At 32.3% G+C, this 23,078-nt stretch overlaps 1 pseudogene; it reads left to right on the top strand.

The window, feature by feature from the left end:
- The first annotated feature begins 12,802 nt into the window (after window positions 1–12,802).
- On the top strand, window positions 12,803–15,626 carry LOC149564907 (cytochrome P450 709B1-like; annotated as a pseudogene).
- The last annotated feature ends 7,452 nt before the right edge of the window (window positions 15,627–23,078 follow it).

The raw sequence follows: 23,078 nt of genomic DNA, 5'->3' as shown, positions 1-23,078 counted from the left end.
TCATTGTTACTTATCTACTAGAAGCTAAGGATCTGACAGTAAAGTATGCAAGGAAATGGGCACAAAGTTTGGATGAAAGGAAGATTGAAGCAGCCGTTGAAGTTGCAGGAAAGGTGAGCGGAATCTTACAACAGCTCGTCGAAGATGGACACAAAAATCTGGTAGCAGAAGTGCCCAATGAAGGCCCTTCCGAAGGAACAAAATTGTCCATTTCAAATGCACTTCATTTCTTCCGTACCCTGTGGCGACGAAAATCTTAGATTCATAGAATAGTAGAAAAAGATTAACTCGTCTATTGCTAGTTCTTTCTAGACCAAGTTATCATGGGAAACGATTAAGAAGTGAACATGTTTGTGTGATAACATTTTTTCAATTAATGCTGTACATTTTTAATAATATTGTATTAATAATTCCGATTTCAAAATTATTAGCGTTAATGTAAGTTGCAAAATAATGAAGCATGTGATGTTAAATAAATATATCAATAGATATAACTTTTACATGATACTTTTACTTAGTAAAAGAAATTACTAGTATCATAATTATAACAATAAAAAGCTAATACATATTTGATTACATCTATGGTGGTAAGTTGACCATGATATGAAATTAATATGCATTTCGAGAAGAACCTTTTATGTTGATTTAAATACTCTACAATAGAACCATAAATTTTATCCCACTAACATTTAGAGGAAAGCAATATAGATCTTAGATTTTAGAAAGTTTTAAAAACACAATGTCATGAAGATTAATATTGTAGACCCGCCCCTTCCACCCAAACCTTTCTCGTAGCATATGGTTGTTCTAGGAGACAATACTCAAATTCCCCTCAAGAACTCTCAAATTTGGCATGCTTTCAGATTGGAGATCTTATTTATCATTTGGAAAGATTGCAATGTTGTTATCTTTGCTAATAACACTCTTTGCTAATAACACTCTTGACATTAATGTTTCTATGTACGCTAAAACATGTATTTATAATAGCGTCATGATGCAGATTCAAATACAAATAGATAAAGTGGCTCTAGAGGTGGCTCACCTGCAGGAGCTGTTGACACATTGGAGAAATGCCCCTAGTACGATTGCTTGTGTTCTATTGGATTCTGCCTCGGGCAACTGTACTCCTCCTTTCATTCAGACCCCAAGTGGGTGTTCCCTCAGCCAAATTTAGCCGTTTCTCCTCCTAGATGTGAGGGAGAAAAAGAAGATATTGATGCTACTGCTGCTAATGGATGGGATCCCCTTGATCCATCTGCTTGCCCCACCCCTAGGTGGGGATCTCATGATAAGGATCCTCCTCCCTTAGCTGGCATTGCTTTGGTAGCTTGAGGTTTTTTCATTTCTGAATTTATTTTGAGGAATAGTTGATCTTTGACCTTAGGCCATATGTACTCACGGGGTGATCCTGTTTTCCTGGCCCCCTTTTTTGTGAATATGTAACTTTATTGTACTTTTTTTAATATAAGGAAGGGATTATTCATCAAAATAATATAGACCCACGAAAGATGAAAAAAAAACAAGGGAAAACAAAGAACAAACAACTAAACATATTTGATTCCATATATATATATATATATATATATATATATATATATATATATATATATATATATATATAATTTTATTTTTTTCATTATAAAGTATATTTTTTAAGTTGATTAAAAATTATAGTTATTTTTAATCAATCCTTATACTAAGGTAGTCAATAAGCTTTAACAACAAATTATATTAAGATAATCAACATAATATTGATATATTGGAGAATGTATTTCATTTCAAGATGATATTTGTTTTCTAGTTTGAATAAATAATTAAGAAAAGTGCTATCTTGGTTAAAATATTTAAAAAACTATTACTCTTTTAGATATTTCATCTTGGAACACATTGTTATAATTTGATGAGAAGGGAAGGAAGTTAACATATTTCTATTGTATTGAAAGAAGTGAAAGTGGTAGATTAACATGTTAGTATTGTAACTACTCAATTTTAGTCTTTTAAAATATAAGCCCCATTTCAAACAAATTAAATTGAATTACTAGACTAGTGTTATGTGTCTAATGAATTTTGCACAATTTATCAATCTATAACCCGTTATCAAATATAATATACTCATTTATTATGTTTCATGCTATGGTTTGACCACCTTATCCAAAGTTTATTTAATTACAAGAATGTATTCTATTTTAATTAAATAAAAAATTCCATTTATTCTATGTGCACAACAAAATGTTTGTTTTAAAAATAAATTAAAAAAAGAAAAAGGAAAAGGAATTGCCTACAACTTGAAAGTGAAATTTTCAAGGTGATTAGAATATTTTGACTTTTTAAAATGGATTCTCTCTTTATCTCCACCACTCATTTTGCATCTTAAAATATATGAGCACATGGATCAACAAATACTTAATCTCCACCATCTCTTTTTTCTCTTATGCTTGATTATATGAATTTCTTTAAAAGGAGAATCCCTTATTTTCTTACACTAGATACCTCTAGAGCTCATGCTACTGTTATGCTATCACTTTGATTTTTTAGCACTTTAACACTTTGTACTTTTCTCATAGAGATTAATGTTTAATCTTTTGCATTTGTATCATACTACATCTAGCATAGTTGGTCATGGAGAAGATTTGTCATCTTGTTTATCTTAGTCTACTTTCTTGTACTTGCATCTCTCATTTTAGATTACTCTTGCACATAATCTTAGATTACTCTTGCATTTCATCTAGTTTTCTTTGCATTACATTCACTTGAGATCTTGGATACTTTTACTCATATTGTATGTTATCTCATAATCTCTCATTCTATGAAGCACCTTGCAAGGATGTTGTGTCTTAGGTTCACCAAAGACTCACTACTACATTATTCTTTAATTCATTGCATGTCATAGATAGGAAGCTATAAGACACCTTCTAGAACTCCTAATTCATGGGATATCATAGAAATAATGGTTTATAGAGGTGGTAAAGCTTTTTAACACTCATTTCTAGCTCTCACTATGGGGCTAGAATGAAGTTTTTAGCTCTATTTTATTGTACTTTTGTATTTTCTTGTTACAGGTTTGTTATTTTGTGATTAGTATGAAAAAATTATTTCCTAAATTTGATAATACTCAAGATTGTAGGCAATACAATTTCATATAGGATTTTTGCCCTACTACTTTCTAGAATATTGTCTCGCTTTCACAATTTTATCACTCTAGTTAAGAATTGTTGTTTCCTATATGAATTTTATTGCCTAGATTTAGGAAGTTTATCATAGAATATTATGGTGAGGTTTGTTTCATCTCAGAGATCTATTACTTTGTATTGTCTAATTTTAGTAGCTTATCTTTCTTACATTTTACTTGTGTTTTACATTTCAATATTTCACAACACCTAATCAAGTGGTTTTGAAAGGTTATTTTATTTTTATATTATATGCATTAACTTGTAAGATAAAAGAAAAGGAAAAGTTGTTATTAGCTTTCATTTCTTAGGCACATTAAAATCTCATAAGCGGTGATTCATCCCATTGGTAGGGAAGTACACTCTTTACTTTCTAATACAATTAGATACCTAGACACTTTGGTTTGGATAATAGAAAGTTATTGGGGACACAATTTCTCTTTAGTGACCTTAATGAAATTTTCTTTGCATGTTTGGGAGAATATTGTGAAGAAAGATAGTATTCTCTTTCTTTCTTTGAGGAAAATTAGAAATCTAGACCTTTACATGTTGCCCAATTGTGCTTAGATAGTTTGAAGGGCCTGCAATTGAGGGAAAAACCTCACAAGAAGAACCCTAGTGAGAACAAGTAGACCTAACTAATTTGACCCACTATGATAAAGAAGCCTCTACTAGAGACCAAAGACTCAATGAACATAGTAGTTCAATACATTGTCAGGACAAAAATTTTAATATTTTAACAATGGTGATAGGTGATGAAAATAGAGTCCAATTTATGAAAAAACAACACTAGAGATGAAACTTAAAAGACAATCATTATTAAGAGAATTAGAAGACAAAGAATTTATTCCCATGTGTTAAAGTCAAAAGAAGTATGATATTGAATGTTACAAAAATATATTATGATAGTTGATCCATTGTAGCATCACAATGTTTGAATATAAAGATCTATGTGTATATATTTTAGATATAGAAAACATTCTACCCGTCTAGAGACATGTACAAGTTAATAAAAAAATCACCATAACATAATGTAACTATGATTCCTACTAAGTAGTTTACTTTGATTTATTAGAACTAATACTCTATGTTACAACTCCACACACACATGTATATACACATGCACACATGTCTATACATACATGTGTGTGTGTGTGTGTGTGTGTGTGTGTGTGTGTGTGTGTGTATTGTTGGGATTAAAGATAGAGTAACTGAGAGTGAGGGTGAATCAGTTACTAACAAAAATTAATCCACAAATCCCTTAGATGTGTTAAAGATCTAGTTACTACTGATACTCAGTAAAAAAATGGTGTGACTTGGTAAATTTCTCTTCAAGCATTCATGCATGTAACTGAAAACAAAGTGAACACAAGAGACACCAGATTTAACGTGGAAACCCAATATGGGAAAAACCACCAAGTAACTAGTCACCAATTTTTCACTCTTCCGAAGTGAGCCCTGTTAGGAGCCAACCCTGTTAAAGGTTACAATAGACATTGATAGGTGTGACCCTGTTAGAGGATTTAATCACCCTGTTAGGAGTGGCCTTGCTAGAGGTCTTTAGAACAATTCAACTGAATTGTCACCTTGTTAGAGGGTTTAAAAAATGGTTGTTAAACCAACTCTATTAAGAGATTTGAAATCACTACTACAATGGTTAGAAAGCAACAATGAATTGACTTGAACAAGATGCAACTGAATTTGTTGCTTATAGATCTCTGTTCAGCATCATTAGATCCTCCTTGATCAAATATGGCTCTACTACTCCTCAATGATCTCTGATCATCCTTCAAATTCTCTTCCACAATAATCAATCTTCATTTTCACATTAATTCCACTTCCATTTCATACTTCTTAGAATTCGTGACTTGACCTCTTACTTTTACTATTTAGATTGTCAAGTTGGCCCATTTACATGTTACATTTACCAATAAATCATACATCAGTCAACTATAGATATTACTCAAAAAAAATAAATGTTATTCCATAAAACAGTGAAATCCTTTACTGGCTGACCCTGCTCAGTAAATACTGCTTTTAGAAATTTCCTGAGTTAACCTTCTTGACTTGGTTAACATTGCAATATCCTTAAAATCCTTTGGCTACCGAGTTTACTTGGTAAGAACTTAATCCATTCATGAGAGCTCACTAAGAGCTACTTCTTCCAAATTACCTTTGATGACCAAGTGAGCTCAGTAAGAACTGCTTCTTTCAAATTACCTTTGATGACTGAGTGAGCTTGGTAAGAACTGCTTCTTTGCTTTGCTGACCTTATGAGCTTGGTAGACACTATCCTTTGTTTAGCTGACCTTTTGAGCTCGGTAGACACTATCCTTTGTCTAGCTGACCTTCTAAGCTTGGTAGACACTATTCTTTGTCTAGCTGACCTTCTGAGCTCGGTAGACACTGTCATTTGTCTAGCTGACCTTCTGAGCTTAGTAGACACTATCTAATGACTGATATGATATTTGTGTGACATCAAAGAGAACACACAATCAATTGTATCCAATAATCTCCCTCTTTAGCATTGATGGCAACACAACATGTCATAGCAGAATGAAATTTAAAAATAAGTCTTTTATTGACAAAATACTTTACTTTCTTTTTTCAAATACAGCAAACTTTCTCTTTCATAATAATCTCTCCTTTTTACACAAACTCTTATTATTTTGCAAGAAAATTTTAGAAAGATATGACAACAGTATATTCTCCCTATTTGACAACACATGCCAAAGACAACTCAAAATAGTTGAATAGCATTGTACCTAAAGTACTGATTCATATGCAATGTCTTCATTGGTTTGCTACATCAACTGATAGATCTTCAATTCTGTTCCTATTGATGCATCACTAAAATTGTATTTTAGTGAGCTTCAGATAGGGGAATGACCCCTAACTTACCTCTTAGATACAAGAATGCATCCTTAGGTAAAGGCTTTGTAAATATGTCAGCAAATTGTTCCTTTGTATGCACATATTCCAATCTTATTTCTTTTTCTTGTACCAATTCTCTAACAAAGTGATATTTTATGGCAATATGCTTGTTTTTTGAATGCATCACTGGATTCTTAGAGAATTTGATTGCACTTGTGTTATCACAAAACATAACAACTAGTTCTTTTATTTCTTGCTTCATACCTTCCAATAGTTGGTTAAACCACACAATGTTTGAGCAATTTACTGCTACTGCAACATATTCAGCCTCTGCTGTGAATTGAGATGTATAATTCTACTTTTTGCTTGTCCAAGAAACCAACCTTTTTCTGAGAAAGAAAGCTCCTCCACTTGTGCTATTTTTGTCATCAATATTTCCTGCCCAATCTACATCACTAAACACCTTTAAATCTAGTTTTCCTCTAAGTTTATACCATAATCCATAATCTTCAGTTCCTTTTAAGTATATCATGATCCTTTTGATTGCCATCATGTGATTTTCTTTTGGTTTTGCTGAGAATCTTGCTGCAATTCTTACTACAAAGGCAATGTCTGGTCTTGTGTGCCCTACATATTGCAACTTTCCAATCATAGATCTATACAATGTTCGATCCACTTCTTTTGATTCATCATCCTTAGTAAGTTTTAATCCAATACACATAGGAGTCCCAACTGGTTTGCAATCTTCCATCCCAAACAATTTTAGTATCTCCTTGATGTATTTAGATTGGGTGATGTAGATGCCATTCTTATTCTGTTGAATTTGATTTCAACAAACATTGACATTACAAATTCCTTGTTCATTTGTTCTAAAAATTCTTTTAAAAGATCATCATTTCCTATGAACAAAGTATCATCTACAAATATTTCTACCAAAACAATCTTATTATCTAGTCCTTCCTTTATGTACAAACTGCTATTGTCATTGGTTCTTTGAAAACCAATCTAAATAAGATAGTTATGCAATCTTTCATACCATGCTCCAAGGGCTTGTTTTAGACCATATAATGCTTTATGCAATTTTTAGACCATGTCCTTCTTGTCTAGATCAACAAAACCTTCAAGCTATTCAATGTAAACCTCTTCATCCAATATGCCATTGAGAAATACTGACTTAACATCCATCTGATAAACTTTGAATCCTTTGAATGCAGCATATGCAATTAAGGTTCTAACACCTTACAATCTTGCAACAGGAGCAAAAGTTTCTCCATAGTCTACACCTTCTTCTTGAGAGTATCCTTAGCATACTAGTCTAGCTTTTTTCCTTGATATCTTACCATCTTCATTTAGTTTTTTTTTGAATACCCACTTTGTTCCAATTACATTTTTGTTTTTGGGTCTTGATACAAGAGTCCATTTTTTTTTTTTCTCTATCTATTCTATTTCTTCATTCATAGCTTCAATCCAACTTTCATTGCCTAGTGCATCTTTGACATTTCTAGGTTCAAAATCAGCAAGTAAACAAGTGCCATTCAACTTACTTCTTATCATTTTTCCTTCTGATTTATCACGAATGATCTGATCTAGTGCATGATGCTTTCTAACATACTTGGCTAACATGGGTTCCTTTCCTTTTGAATGATGTACATTTTTATCCTTCTGTGTCTCAACTTCTGTATCTAATTCTGGTTGCTCAGGCTCAGTAGATGCTAACTCGGTAGCTTCTATTTGCAACTTGATTTCTTCCAGCTTAGTAGATGTTGACTTGATTTGAACTTCTTGTGACTCAGTTAATAAAGAATCTGGATTTCAGAATTCTTGATTAATAGGTATACTTGGCATTGTATTAGATTCAATATAAACAAATCTTTTGTAGTCTTCAGGTTCCTTTTTGCTTTCTTCTTCTATTCTTTCTACAAATTCATCAACTTTCACATGTACACTTTCTATGACTTTGTGAGTAGATAAGTTCAAACATCTATATGCTTTGCTTTTGTAAGAGTATCCCAAAAATATTCCTTCATCACTTTTTACATCAAATTTACCTTTTCTATCTATTCTTTCAAAATGTAACATTTTCTTCCAAATACTTTTAGATAATTTACATTGTGTTTGTACCCATACCACAACTCATAGGGTGTTTTGAATGAGTCATTTTTCAGCTGTACTTGGTTGAAGGTATGAACTGTAGTGCTGATAGCTTCCTTCGAGTATTTGATAGCAATGTCTTTCTCAATCATTAAAGTTCTTGCACAATCCATTATAGATCTATTCCTCCTTTCTACTATTCCATTTTGTTCAGGAGTTCCAGGTGCTAAAACTTGTCTTTTGATTCCCCTTTGAATACAAAATTTATTGAACTCATGTGAAATGAATTCACCACCTCTATCAAACCTTAAGCATTTCAATCTTTTTCTTTTTTTCTTTTCTACTCTGGCCAAATACCATTTGAACTTTTCAAATGCTTCTGATTTTTCTCTCAGTTACATGACAGTCATCAGTCTTGAATAGTCATCAACAAACTGAATGAAGAATTTTTCACTCGTATAACTTTCAATGCCAATAGCTCCACACAAATTAGTATGCACAATTTCTAGAACTTCTTCAGTCTGATAGTTCTTGCTTTTAAAACTAGTCTTTCTCATTTTACCAATTTGACAATTCTTGCATAGACCAACCTCAAGTTTTTTTATGTAAGAAATACCTTTTACTTTTTTGAATTTACTGATTTTTATTAAGTTTTCAAAGTTTACATGACACAACCTCCTATGCCATAACAAACTTTCTTCAATTTCAGCAATGAAACATGAACATTCACCAAGTTCAAGATAAAATAAGTTACCTTTTGTTTGAGTGCCTGATCCAATCAGCTTTCCTTTGCCATCCAACAATCTTTCTTTTCCATGCATAAATTCTAGTTTGAATCCATTATTGAGTAGTTGTGCCACACTCAATAAATTATGCTTTAGTCCTTCTACTCAATATGCATTATCACATACAAGTTCCTTGGTTAGTGAGATTCTTCCTTTTCCTCTTATACAACAAAGTTCATTGTTACCAAATCTTACACTGTCACCATCATAGTCTTCAAAATATTCAAACTTAGTTTTATCACTAGTCATGTGATGAGAACAACCACTATCTATGATCCATGTATCATTTATGATCATATGTTAAATGAGTGTCATTTCCTCATCATTATCAAACTCATCTTTCACAGTAATGTTGACAATTTCATCTTCTTCTTCATCATCAAAATCATTAGAATATTTATCCATAAAACATGTTTTCTTACCTTTATCTTTGAATGATTTGAAGTCTTTCTTTCCATTGTACTTGTGACCTTTCTTCTCATCTTTTCCCTACTTATTTTGGCACCTAGCCACAATATGTCCAAATTTTTCACAAGAAAAGTAGATTAGAGGAACCTTACCTTTGTATTTCCCTTTGCCTCTTGAATATTTTCTCGCTAGTAGAGCTTCAACCACTTCAAGATCACTGTCTAAACTTAGTTCTGATTCTTCATCACTACCTGATTGTGGATCTTTAATCTTTTTCTCTTTTTCTTTGAATGAAAGCTTGGCTTCAAATGCGTATTCACTTTTTTTGGCAGCTGGAACACAATTTGCATAGTTATCTAGCTCAAATGTAGTCAATCTTTCAACTATGGCCTCTAAATTTATTTTATGATTTGCCTCACATCTCCTTTCTTGAATTGCAGAAACTCTGATTGCATAAATGGGAAGTAGAGTTCTAAGAACTTTACTTATAACTATCTCATCATTGATATCTCTTCGAGATGCTTTGATTGCACTAACACATGCTTTAACTCTTTCAACATACTTTGCAATGTTTTCATCCTCTCTCATCCTCATTTGATTAAATTGTCCTCTCAAACTTTCTTCTTTGTCTCTTCTCACATTATCATCTCCTCCATAGATTTCTTTCAGCTTGTTCCACATTTAAAAGGTAGTTTTGCAATCCTTGATGTCATCAAACTCTTCATAACTCAGAGTAGATGCTATATCTACCATCATGTTATTGTGAGTCTTCTTTTCAGAAATATTATTGATAGATAATGTACCAAAAGGTTCTTCATATTTTTCATCAAATTACTTCAGCCCTATATCGCCAATAGAAGCCAGATGAATCCTCATCAATCCTTGCTATGCTAAGAAGTTGTCCTTGTTAAGTCTTGGAATTTTTCTTTTGTAAGACATCCTGATCTTTAGCTTAGATCCTTGAAATCTTTTCCTGTAAGCACCAATAGCTCTGATACCAATTGTTGGGATTAAAGATAAAGTAACTGAGAGCGGGGGTGAATCAATTACTAACAAAAATTAATCCATAGATCCCTTAGATGTCTTAAAGATCTAGTTACTGATGATACCTGGTAAACAAATGCTATAACTTGGTAAATTTATCTTCAAGAATTCATGCATGTAACTGAAAATAAAGTGAACACAAGAGACACGAGATTTAACATGGAAATCCAATATGGGAAAAACCACCAAGTAACTAGTCACCAATTTTTCACTCTTCTAAAGTGAGCCCTATTAGGAGCCAACCTTGTTAAAGGTTACAATAGACACTGTTAGGTGTGACCCTATTAGAGGATTTAATCACCCTGATAGGAGTGGCCTTGCTAGAGGTGTTTAGAACAATTCAACTAAACTGTCACCTTGTTAGAGGATTTAAAAAATGGCTACTAAACCAACTCTATTAAGAGATTTGAAATCACTACTACAATGGTTAGAAAGCAACAATGAATTGACCTGAACAAGATGTAACTGAATTTGCTGCTTACAGATCTTCGTTCAGTATCATTAGATCCTCCTTGATCAAATATGGCTCTACTGCTCCTCAATGATATCTGATCATCTTTCAAATTCACTTCCACAATAATCAATCTTCATTTTTACATTAATTCCACTTCCATTTCATACTTCTTAGAATTCACAACTTGATCTCTTACTTATACTATTCAAATTGTCAAGTCAGCCCATTTACATGTTACATTTACCAATAAATCATACATCAGTTGGCTACATATATTACTCTAAACAAATAAATGTTATTCTGTAAAACAATGAAATCCTTTATTGGCCGACCCTGCTTGGTAAATACTACTTTTAGAAATTTTCTGAGTTAAACTTATTGACTTTGTTAACATTGTAATATCCTTAAAATCTTTTGGCTGCTAAGTTTACTCGGTAAGAACTAAATCCCTTCATGAGAGCTTGGTAAGAACTGCTTCTTCCAAATTACCTTTGATGATCGAGTGAGCTCGGTAAGAACTACTTCTTCCAAATTACCTTTGATGACTGAGTGGACTTAGTAAGAACTGCTTCTTTGCTTTGCTGATCTTCTAAGCTTGGTAGACACTATCCTTTGTGTAGCTGACCTTTTGAACTCGGTAGACACTATCCTTTGTCTAGCTGACCTTCTAAGCTCAGCAGACACTATCCTTTGTCTAGCTGACCTTCTGAGCTTGGTAGACACTATCTTTTGTCTAGCTGACCTTCTGAGCTCGGTAGATACTATCTGATGACTGATATGATATTTGTATGATATCAAAGACAACACACAATTGAACAATTGTATCCAACATGTATGTATGTATTTTTGTGTGTGTGTGTGTGTGTGTGTGTATGTATACATACATACATACATATATATACATATATAATGTATGTATATATGTATTAATATTTACATGCAATATTTTAATATGTAGATATATATAGATTTATGAAAATAGAATTTGATTTATGAATAATATGTAATATATATAGATATGTATATATATATATATATATCCATGTATAATATATAAATTTATTTATATGTATATGTATACATATATACATATATATAAACATACATACATATATATATACATACATACATATATATACATATATACATACATACACGTACATATACTTATACAAACACATACACATATATAAATATACCACACACACATACATATATACATACATAATATATATTGTTACTCATATATGGTTCATCTATATGTATTCATACATACATGCATTATTATGAATACATATTGATGAACCATACATGTGTTTATTACGCATGTATGGTTCACCTATATGTATTCATAATCATGGAAGTTTATTTAGGGAATACAAACCAATATTGGATGGAACACATTAGTCAGAGATAGACCAATGTACCTTTTGGATGTTCAATAAGAAATCATATGATAGAATGAAGGGTAGGATGGATGAGGCTCATAAAAAAGCACTTAGCTCTAGGGTGTTGCATTCATTATTGGGAAATAGTGTTGTAGATCACAATCATCATCTTTGTGAACTGGATAACGAGAATATGTAGATGGAAATAGTATGGAAAATATTTAGTGATATCACTAGGGTTGAGATTCATGTGAATATGGAGGAAGCATTTGAGGCATACAAAAAGACAAAGGATGTGTTCAAGTTTGTGGACTATCTAGCGAACATAGTTGTCGATGACCCAGCTTAAACAAAACACACTAACCTTTTGACTGCGTAGGTTGTTGTAGGCCCATTCTTCCCTCAAAATGTTTGTTCATGTCTGCTTCCATTAAGAAAGTAATCATCGTTACCATTTTGAATTCAAATATCATTCCCACTCGTTTGATGGCATAGAAAGAAGCGAAGGACATGAGTATAGTATTGGACTATATAAATCATAGCTGTCATGGAACACTTCACCACTAAGACACTTTTCACAATCTTCGAAAGATGTTTAAGTCAAGCCCTTTTGAATTAGAGCTAATTGCTTTCATGGACAGACTTATTGCAAAAATCTTAATGAGGGTCAGATTTGGAATGGACTACAAAAAAGATAGAAAAGAAATATGGGAAGATATGAGGAGATTAGAAGAGATAATGAAGCACAATATTTGATATCTATGGTTTCCAGGTTCTAGGTATGATATGATTCCTTTTCGAATGGGAATTTTGAGATTTGGATTGTTTTCATCATAATAAAGATGATTGTTTTGAGCTCACATTTATATTTTTCTAAAAATAGATATATTCCCATACCCTCAAATCTGAAGGCTTGGAAGCAGATTATAGAGAAACAAAAAGAGAGTAAATCACATGGGAGTGATCTTCTTGAGTTGATACTCTCAGAAACAAATAATGTTTCTTCAGATGGTAAGCATTTTAGCCACACAAAAAAGCAAGTAATGCACGAGTGCAGAGCTTTCTTCTTGGGAGGAAGAGAAGCAATGAGTGTTCTCGTAACATGGACTCTTGTTGGCACTTAACTAGGACTGGCAACAAAAGGCTCATGAAGAAGCAATTGCAATTCTTGGAAACAACAATCCTACCATGGACTCTTTAATGAAGCTCAAAATTGTAAGTATTTGATAGTATGGATCTCGCTACAGAATTCCTCCAAAGAGAAACATTAATGAACTAATTAATACTGTAAAAATTTTTTTGATATATTGGGATGATATTGAACGAGACATTAAGGTTCTACCCTATTGGAATATTAATAATCCTCCTCTGACCACGTCAATTGTTTGTTGCAACCGAACTGTAGTACCAGCTGTATACTCCTAGAAATCTAAATATTAGAAATCCACATCTCCCCGTGGACTAAGCCCTATGCCTCATTCAACCATCCACTTGTCAAAAGCCTAAAACCTTCCTCTACTAGTTTAGTTGCTAGAAGCCTCTATAAATTAGAGGTAAAACTACAATAGATGTATCTCAATCACAGAGAGTTATGAGTTAATAAAATGAGTTATATTTCTTCTATTCTACTCATATTCTAATTTCTCTCTGTGATATCTAGTTTTCATCATGGTATCAGAGCATTATTGACTCTTGGGCTATGATAGAATTTTTTTGTGTGAATTTTTTTTTTACAAGTTATATTCTGATTGAGCAGCATCAAAGAAACCGTTGGGTTTTTGGAAATCCAAGATGGGCAATGGAATATATTGTTTTGTTTTTTGAAGTAGTTGTCTAAAGGAGAACAAAAATGTATGGTAAAAGATTACTCAAGAGAAGGGTTGTTGGTATTTTGTCTATTGCTACATTAAGAGAAGATTGAGATTGTTGGAAGTAAAATTATCCATTTTATCAATGTAGAGAAAATGTTAGAGAGTTTGGTGTAATATTGTTGAGATGGTGATCATGTTCAATAATCTTACATTTGAATCTTTAAAGGAATAGATGAGAAAATCTGAAATTGCATTGTGATTGTGAAATGTGGAAAAAATGCTAGGTTGATTCAAAGAAAGTGTTATTTGTGGATTAGTTGTAATGGGGAAGCAAGGTAAAAGAGTGTTAAAGACAAATGCAAATTTAATTTTTGAGATAGACATTTTAGAAAAAGAATTAATAAATGTGAAGAAAGAAAATGGAGACTTAATTTGTGAGAAGAATTGTTTACAAGAAGAACTTACACAATTAAGAAATGAAATGAATCTAGAAAGATGCAACTTTTAAAATCAAATTAATGACTATATAGATGCAATGGAGAGCTAGAGAAAAAATTGAATTTTTTGGATAATGTTAAGAAAAGAAATGACGAATTAGAGGAGAAAATGAAGAAAGTAAAATAAGAGAATTACTTGTTAAAAGATGAATTAGAGGAGAAAATGAAGAAAGTAAAAGAAGAAAATGACTTGTTAAAGGATGAACTAAATCAATCCATCACTGAAAAAAATGCATGTGTCAAAGAAAAATTAGTAAGTGATGTTTCATGTAATATAGATGATTTCAATTCACCATTAGAAAAGTGAGACTTTGTTGAGGTTGTTTGTGATAAAGAATATAAAAATGTGGCATCAAATACTATCAGTTGTGATAACTCCATCCAACGTCCATTTTGAAGCATTTCTCCATAGAATTCATTTTACACTCTCTATTCCAACATGTCTTTTCACAATGACTCTTTAATCCACAAAGACTACATGGATGTAGATCCCAACACTTGTCTTTCATGTGCCATTTCCTATTACAATTTGAACATTGCATATATTGTTTACATTGAAAAAATTTGATTGAATACATGTAATCATTTATTTCATCTATCATATATCCTATTTCTTCATACTTTGGTCTCATTATTGGCTCAATAGGCTCTATGATTCATTGTTGATGTTTTCCCAATCCTTTACCTTTGTACCCACTAGTAATAGGCGTCGTCGGACAGGCATTGAAGGACATAAAATTAAGAGATAATTTTATAATCTTCAAGGATGTGAATGTGGTGGGAGAAACATTATTAGTGCATAGGGATTCTAGGTACTGGGGAAGTGATGCAAATGAGTTCAGGCCAAGGCATTTCAAAGATGGAATAAACAAAGCTACAAAGAATCATCTGTATGCATTCATACCATTTTCTGTAGGGCCAAGAGTGTGCATAGACTAGAAGTATGCATTACTGGCAACAAAGGTTGTGGTGACTATGTTGGTTAAGAGGTTCAGTCGATTTAGTGCTAGCAGTGGATACATGCATGAACCTGTAGCCTTATTCACTTTAACTCCTCAACATGGGATGCCAATTATGGTGGAAACAATTGAATGCAATGAAAACTAGTTGATGAATATATAATTTAATATTTTATGTTTGTATGTTTGTATTTTCACATTGATCCAATTAATTATTTTATATAGAAAATTAATAGGTGTTTTTAAAAAATATTTTCTATGAAATATCTCTTATTGTATTGAGCCTATTCAATTAGTAAGAGTTCATTATTTGGTAGACCCATATACAACCATTCAACTGTAGGAAGACAAAATGTACACTAATAAAACATATTATTTTTAATCAATAAAAATAAAAATATATTAAATTTTGTTTTAAATTTTGTTTGGTGATGGAACATGATTGATGAGAGCTTCCTATGTAAAGTATGAGATCTAGTTTGTCCCTAACATACATGATACTAAAGAGCATGTCATGTCTAACAAAGCAAGTTAAAATAAAATAAAATTATTTTCTTTAATGTTGAATTCAAAATTGTTATTTGATATTGGATATTTATCAAATTATAATAACTCTTTCATATGCATTATTATCACTAAAAGGAATAAGCAGATACTTTGCTTAACATATTAATATAGATAATGGAATTTACAAAAGAGATGGAGTGCTTCTGATAAAAACTAAACTTTAGGACACACTTGAATTTTTCTTAATGTCATGAGACCAAACAAATCTCTTAGAATATAGATTGAAGATATACTCCATCTACTAACTAAAAAGTACTAAATGTGTATTGATCATACCTATATCTATACCATTCTATCCTTTATATATAATCTAAATTCTATCATTTTACTAGTTCATTATTTTATTGGCCATTATGGAATCAAATGTCTCCTAAACTAAAAACCAACATAAATACTAGCTCAACATTATCAAATCACAAGTAATACATGACCAACCCAATAGAACTATAACTAATCCACAAGTATTAAAACATATGTTCAATACATGAGTCTTAGAATTTTCACAAAATAATTAGGATATATGTGGAAATTGAAGAATTTTTTCATGCTTACATGGAGGGCCCAACTGTTTCTTCCATAGAGGGTGGACAAGCATCTTCTATCTTGTTGTCCAGTCTCCCTTCTTCCTCTCCACCCCTTCTTCACCTTGAGAATATTTTCTTTTAGAGGAAAAACTTAGATCATTATGCATCCCATGCATCCTTTCATCATGTTTATTTTATTTACCATTCTTTAGATTCATCTAATGAAATCCTAAGCTCTTCTTGTAATACCTCAATTATCCCCATAGATTTCTTTAGAAAACTCACATCTCTTTTGATTTCCACCTCTCTAAACACCTGAAGTTTATGCTCCCACTTCATTAAAATAAAAAATATTCTAATTTGTTGTAGATAATAGAATAAAAAATTCCTATTTCTAATAGGAGTATCCATGATCATCTTTCCTTCTTTTGAGACATCTACATTCCTCCCTAAAACTTATGCCCTTAATAGAATGCCTTGAAAAGCTACTAAAATAATTTCTTGAACTAGATTACCTCTATGGATTAAGGAAGAGGATATATATACTTATTAACTTTTGTACATGGCATTCCTATACCTCTTTTACAAAAACATTAGGCATTTATGATAATTTCTAGTTGTGGAGTATTTAACCATATTTATATTAAAAATTTGATCAAATCTTGTTCCTCAACAAAGGCTAATTACCTTTCAAATTTCTTTATGTATCCTCATCATTGGTAACATCACATATTTTCTCTCAATTTTGTATCTACCTCTACTACTCTTCTCTTGCTATTTAGTAATCTATTGTACAAGTCTTTAGAAATTTTATTTTGAATACTATAAGAATTTTCCTTACAATAAAAATCAAGCCAAGATCAAGAAGCACAAGACAAGTAAAATATTGACCAAATAATGTATGATCAGAATAATGATATGAGAATGAATAATGTTCTTAGATATTGATTTAGCACACACTAGGAGTGCCTATATATAAAGGCCTCTAGATTGACTAGGAGTCAACACACTGATAAGTCTTACAACGAGGCAGATGTCAACCAGGAGTGGATTATCCCCCATTAAGCATAGGAGTTAGTGTAATGATGAGAAGATATGCCTACAAAGGTGTAGCATGTAAAATTATGTTGTAGACACCATGTGCTTAAAATAAGAGTGTGAATAACTGTGTTGTCAACATGACAACTTAGTTAATTATGAAAACTCCATTGTTGTAGACACCATGTGCTAAAATAAAGTTTCTTACTCCAGTGTTGTTGATGCAAGAAGGAATAGAACATCCAGGGCCTAGGGCACACCTAGCTATCCAAACTAACCTACAAGAGTCACACAATGGAAAACACAACACTAAGAAGAGAGAACAAGATATCTTTATTAATTGATCAATTAAACAACATACATGCCCAACTGTAAGGCCTTATGTGTTATGGCCAAGTACAAAATACAACTTGCAGATCCACGATCCAACTTTAAATTCACATTTCTAGACATATATGCCTTGTCTTTCTAAACTCTCTAAAATCTGCCTAACTCTAAGCCTAAACACCCTATTTATACTTGCCAAAATGGCTTATAGAACATTCTAGAACATAGAGAAGCCACAAGTCAAATCTCAGCAAATATAACTACCTATACCAAAATTAAATGTGAGCAAAGTCAGCTCAAACAAGAACCAGGCACAGATTACTCGACAAAAGAAAGCTTTCCAAAACTAACACTCGACATCTACACAAGCTCGACATCCAAAGCAATTACATTGTAGTAACTATGAACTTAGTAGCAACTAGAACTTGGTAGCAATTGGAAACTTGAACTCGGTAGCAACTAGAACTCGATAACAACTAGAACTAAACTCTATAGCAACTGGAACTTGGTAGCAACTAGAAACTAGAACTCGATAGCAACTAGAAACTAGAACTTGATAGCAATTGGAACTCGGTAGCAACTAGAAACTAGAACTCAGAACTTTGTAGCAACTAGAACTAAACTTAGGAGCAACTAGAACTTGGTAGAAACTAACAAAATGAACAAAAATGTACAGGGTTACAAGGACAACCTAGGATGCTCCTACATCAGACAACCAGGGTTGGAGAAAAAAATGATTCTCCTAAATAATACAATTGTCACAACCTGAGCTAAATCCAACTTAGATTGAGAAATCCATGTAGCATCTTCAGTAGGTCTATTCTTCCACTTCACCAAATACTCATAGTAATCCTTTCCTCTTGTTCTCTTACAAATTCTCTGATCCAATACCTATTCAACCTCTTCAATCTACTTCTTAGCATAGTCATCAAGTATAGCAACTTCATCATGTAACTCATGATACTTATATATATCAACAACATTGAATATAGGAGATATATCCGTGCCATTAGGTAACTCAACTTCATAAGCATTGCCACTATCAAACTTTTCGAAGATCTTACAAGGTCCAAATTTCTTCATTTTCAGCTTACTATATGTTCTGATAGGAAATCTTCCTTTCTTTAAATGAATCATCACCTCATCACCAACTCGAAAATCATGATGTCTTCTAGACTGATCAGCATTCTCCTTATACTTCTAATTACTTTGTCCCAACCTCAACTTCACTTCCTTATGCAAAGACTCCATAAAATCAGCAAATTCTTCTCCTCCAACACTTCTCTTTTCTTCACCAACAATATCTCTCAAATATGATATGCCTCTATGATGCATTCTAGTAACAATCTCAAAAGGTGTCTTCTTTGTACTCATATTCACAGAACTATTATATGCAAACCCAGCTTGTGCTAATACCATCTCCCAATTACTTGGCTTGTCTCCAACTAAACATCTCAGCAAATTACCCAAGCTTCTATTCACAACCTCTGTATGTCCATCTATCTGTGGATGGAATGTAGAACTAAACTTCAATTTAGTACCCATCTTCTTCCACAAAGTCTTCCAAAAATAACCAACAAACTTACTATCTCTGTCAGAAATAATACTTCTTGGTAGTCCATGCAATCTCACAATTTCTTTTAAAAAAAATTCAGCAACATGCTCAGCATCTGATATCTTCTTACATGGTATGAAATAAGCCATCTTAGAAAATCTATCCACCACAACAAATATAGAATCATATCCCTTCACTATCTTAGGCAATCCTAGAACAAAATCCATACTGATGTCAGTCCAAGGTTTCTCAGGAACAGTAGTATGTGTATACATTTGTGGCCAATAATATTTGTCTTTTAGAAAACTCAATGTTTTATCAATTCCAAAATGTCCAACCAATCCACCACTATGTTTTTCCTTAATTAGATTCAACCTCATAGAACTTTTAGGAACACACAACTGAATACCTTTGAATAACATACCTTCTTGAAAAAAATACTCATCATACTTACTTATGTGATCTGTTAGATTTGGTGCTTTGCACTCTCTCCACACCTTAGAAAAATCAGGATCAGCATCATACAACTCTTTCATTTCATCAAAACCAAGAACTTCAACCTTCACTTCAGTCAACAAAGAACATCTTCAACTCAATGCTCAAAACTCTTATCAGCTCCATGTGTCCATTTGAATTCCTTTTTATCTCCCCTCATTGTCTCAGTCATAGCATTACAAATAGAACTAAAATTCCTTATAAACTTTTTGTAAAATATAGCCAAACCATGAAATGATCTTACCTCACCGACATTCTCAGGTGTAGGCCACTCCAAAATTTCTTTAACTTTCTCAGGATCCATCTTCAATCCATCAACTGAAATCACAAATCCCAAATACACAATCTCCTCTTGCACAAAAGAACACTTTTTTAGATTAATTAGCAACTTCTCCTCTTTCAACCTCTGTAATACTTGTCTAATATGCTCAAGATGTTCTTCCTTAGTCTTACTGAATATTAGAATATCATCCAAATAAAAAATCACAAACTTACCCAAGAATCTTTTTAGAACTTCATTCATCAACCTTATGAAAGTACTAGGTACATTAGTTAAACCAAAAGGCATAACCAACCATTCATACAAACCATCTTTTGTCTTTAACGTAGTTTTCCATTCATTGCCTTCTCTAATTCTGATCTGATGATAGCCACTCTTCAAATCAATTTTGGTAAAATACTTTGCTCCACTCAAAAAATCCATTTTGTCATCCATCGTTGGCATGGGAAACCTATATTTCACTATGATCTTGTTAATAGCTCTGGAATCAATACACATTCTCCATTCTCCGTTCTTTTTAGGTGTTAATATAGTAGGTACAACACATGGACTCAAACTTTCTCTGATCAAACCTTTCTGTAATAGCTCATGCACTTGTTTGTTAAGTTCTTCATTCTCTATAAGTGTCAATCTATATGGTGCTTTGTTTGGAAAACTAGCTCTAGGAATCAGATCCATACAATGACTTATACTTCTCATTGGAGGCAAACCATCAGGAATATTATTAGCAACAATCTCTTTATACTCATTCAACAATTTAGCAATTTCTTCTAGTACTCAATTTTCATTAGTTTCTCTACCACTCGGTCACCACTGACTGGCACTTAGCTAAGACAGCTTGTTGGCACACAACTCGGTCCTCTAGGAATTATAGCAAAATAAACTTGATTCTTTTTCATTTCCTTTTCAAATTGTTTTCCATTCACGATGCAAATTTTCATAGTAGTACAATTCACCTCTATTGGACTTTCAATCAAAGAAAACAATATTTGATTCAATCTTTCATCATGTATAGCATATCTATCATATTGCCAAGGTCTACCAACAAAATATGACAACAATCCATAAGCATAATATCACATAGAACTTCATCAAAGTAATGTCCAATCTTGAATTTCACAAGGCATTGCTCACTTACCAATATCTTATGCTCGTCTTTGATCCATGAAACATGATAGGGTTTAGGATGCTTAAGCCTCTGTAATTGCAACTTTGTAACCAACTCTTCTGATACAAAATTTTTAGAACTTCCACTATCAATGATCACTTTGCAACATTTTTGAACCATCTTAAATCTGGTCTTGAAAATACTTCTCCTTAAAATAGGTTCTTATATAGTTTTAGAAGAGAAGCATTTTGATGCACTTGATGGAGGATTGAAGTCAACAATTTTTTGTGACTCATCCTATTTGAATTAAGCATTTCTAGTAGAAGTAGAGTGTCAGTTAATCAAAACTATTGTTAAAAAGTGAATTAGAAGTTGTGCACTCAACAAAAGGTATAAGACTTAGTGAGGAAACTATGGTTAAATGCAGAAAGATTTTTAGGATCATAGTAAGTTGTATGGAAGTAATCAAGCTTATTAGTAATTATAATTAGATTGTGAACATAAAGTAGAAACACATTTAATGCAAAGTTAAAATTGAAATGATTTACAGATAACGAACTAGATTTTTAGTACCATTTGTTTGTGTAAAGAATTTGGAGCATTTGTGAGCGATATGACATCAAATTAAGAAGAAAACTAAAGTGTTTGAAGAGAAAAGTTGAAGAAGCCCTAATACATGATAATCAAGGTATTTTATAAATCTTTCAGCTAGAATTTTCAGTATAGTCAGTTAGCATAATGGTAAACTCGTCTATATGTGATGTTAGTGACAGGCCAAGGTATAAGTTTAAGAAGTACCCATTTGTTTCTTTAATTGATGATCCTTTGAGAGAGTTCTCACAAATCTCACCTAATATATTTCATGTAGAAGATGTTAGAAGCTACATTCACTATAAATTTGAGAGTATTAGAGATGAAGACATTCATAAGGATTTAGACCTATTATGTGTAATGGAAACCTAACGTTGAAACCTAAGTACATATTCTTGAATGAGTTGAATCTGATCAAGTATATTCTTTATACAATATTTGATAATCATGAATGGAGTAGGACTATCCTAAGTGGAGTACATAAATAGATATATTGGGTAGGTGATATGCCTGTTGTGATTGATAATGACCTAATTCATAAGGTCACTGGACTAAGAAATGAAGGTTTGAATTTAGTAAATGACAGAAATGTTAGGAAAATTCTTGAAACAAATATGAGGACTGAATTTCATGGAAAAAATATGAAATTTGATCAAATTAAGGATACTAGAGTTAGAGTGTTGAGAAAGAAAATTTGATATAAGCTTAATCACAGTTCAATTCTAAATTTTGTGCCGACAACATTTTTACATGCAACATATGTGATGGCTATCAAAAAGAAAAATGTGAACATGTGCAAGATTGTTAGAGTGAAACTTTTGGACAACATTACAAAGCTAAAGAAATCTAAGAATGTAGTTTTAAGATTTGAGTCCTTACTGACCCATTTGTTTTTCCATGCAACAAAGCAATTTTCTAGTATGACAAGTTGGAATAGTGATGAGTGCACAATGAAGCTGATCACTTAGTGTTATAGGAAAAAATGTGAAGATGAGAGGGATAAGGACATTGACAAAATGATGGACTTTCAATAAAAAATGAAGCACATATATTGAATCCCTCCTACTATGGTACATAAATACAAGGATGAAATGTGTTTTATGGTAGAGATTTAC

Source organism: Cupressus sempervirens, chromosome 3 (genome assembly GCF_028749045.1).
Source record: "Cupressus sempervirens isolate cs-2001-9-10 chromosome 3, ASM2874904v1, whole genome shotgun sequence".
Taxonomy (NCBI): Eukaryota; Viridiplantae; Streptophyta; class Pinopsida; order Cupressales; family Cupressaceae; genus Cupressus; species Cupressus sempervirens.
This window is presented reverse-complemented; position numbering and strand designations above follow the sequence as displayed.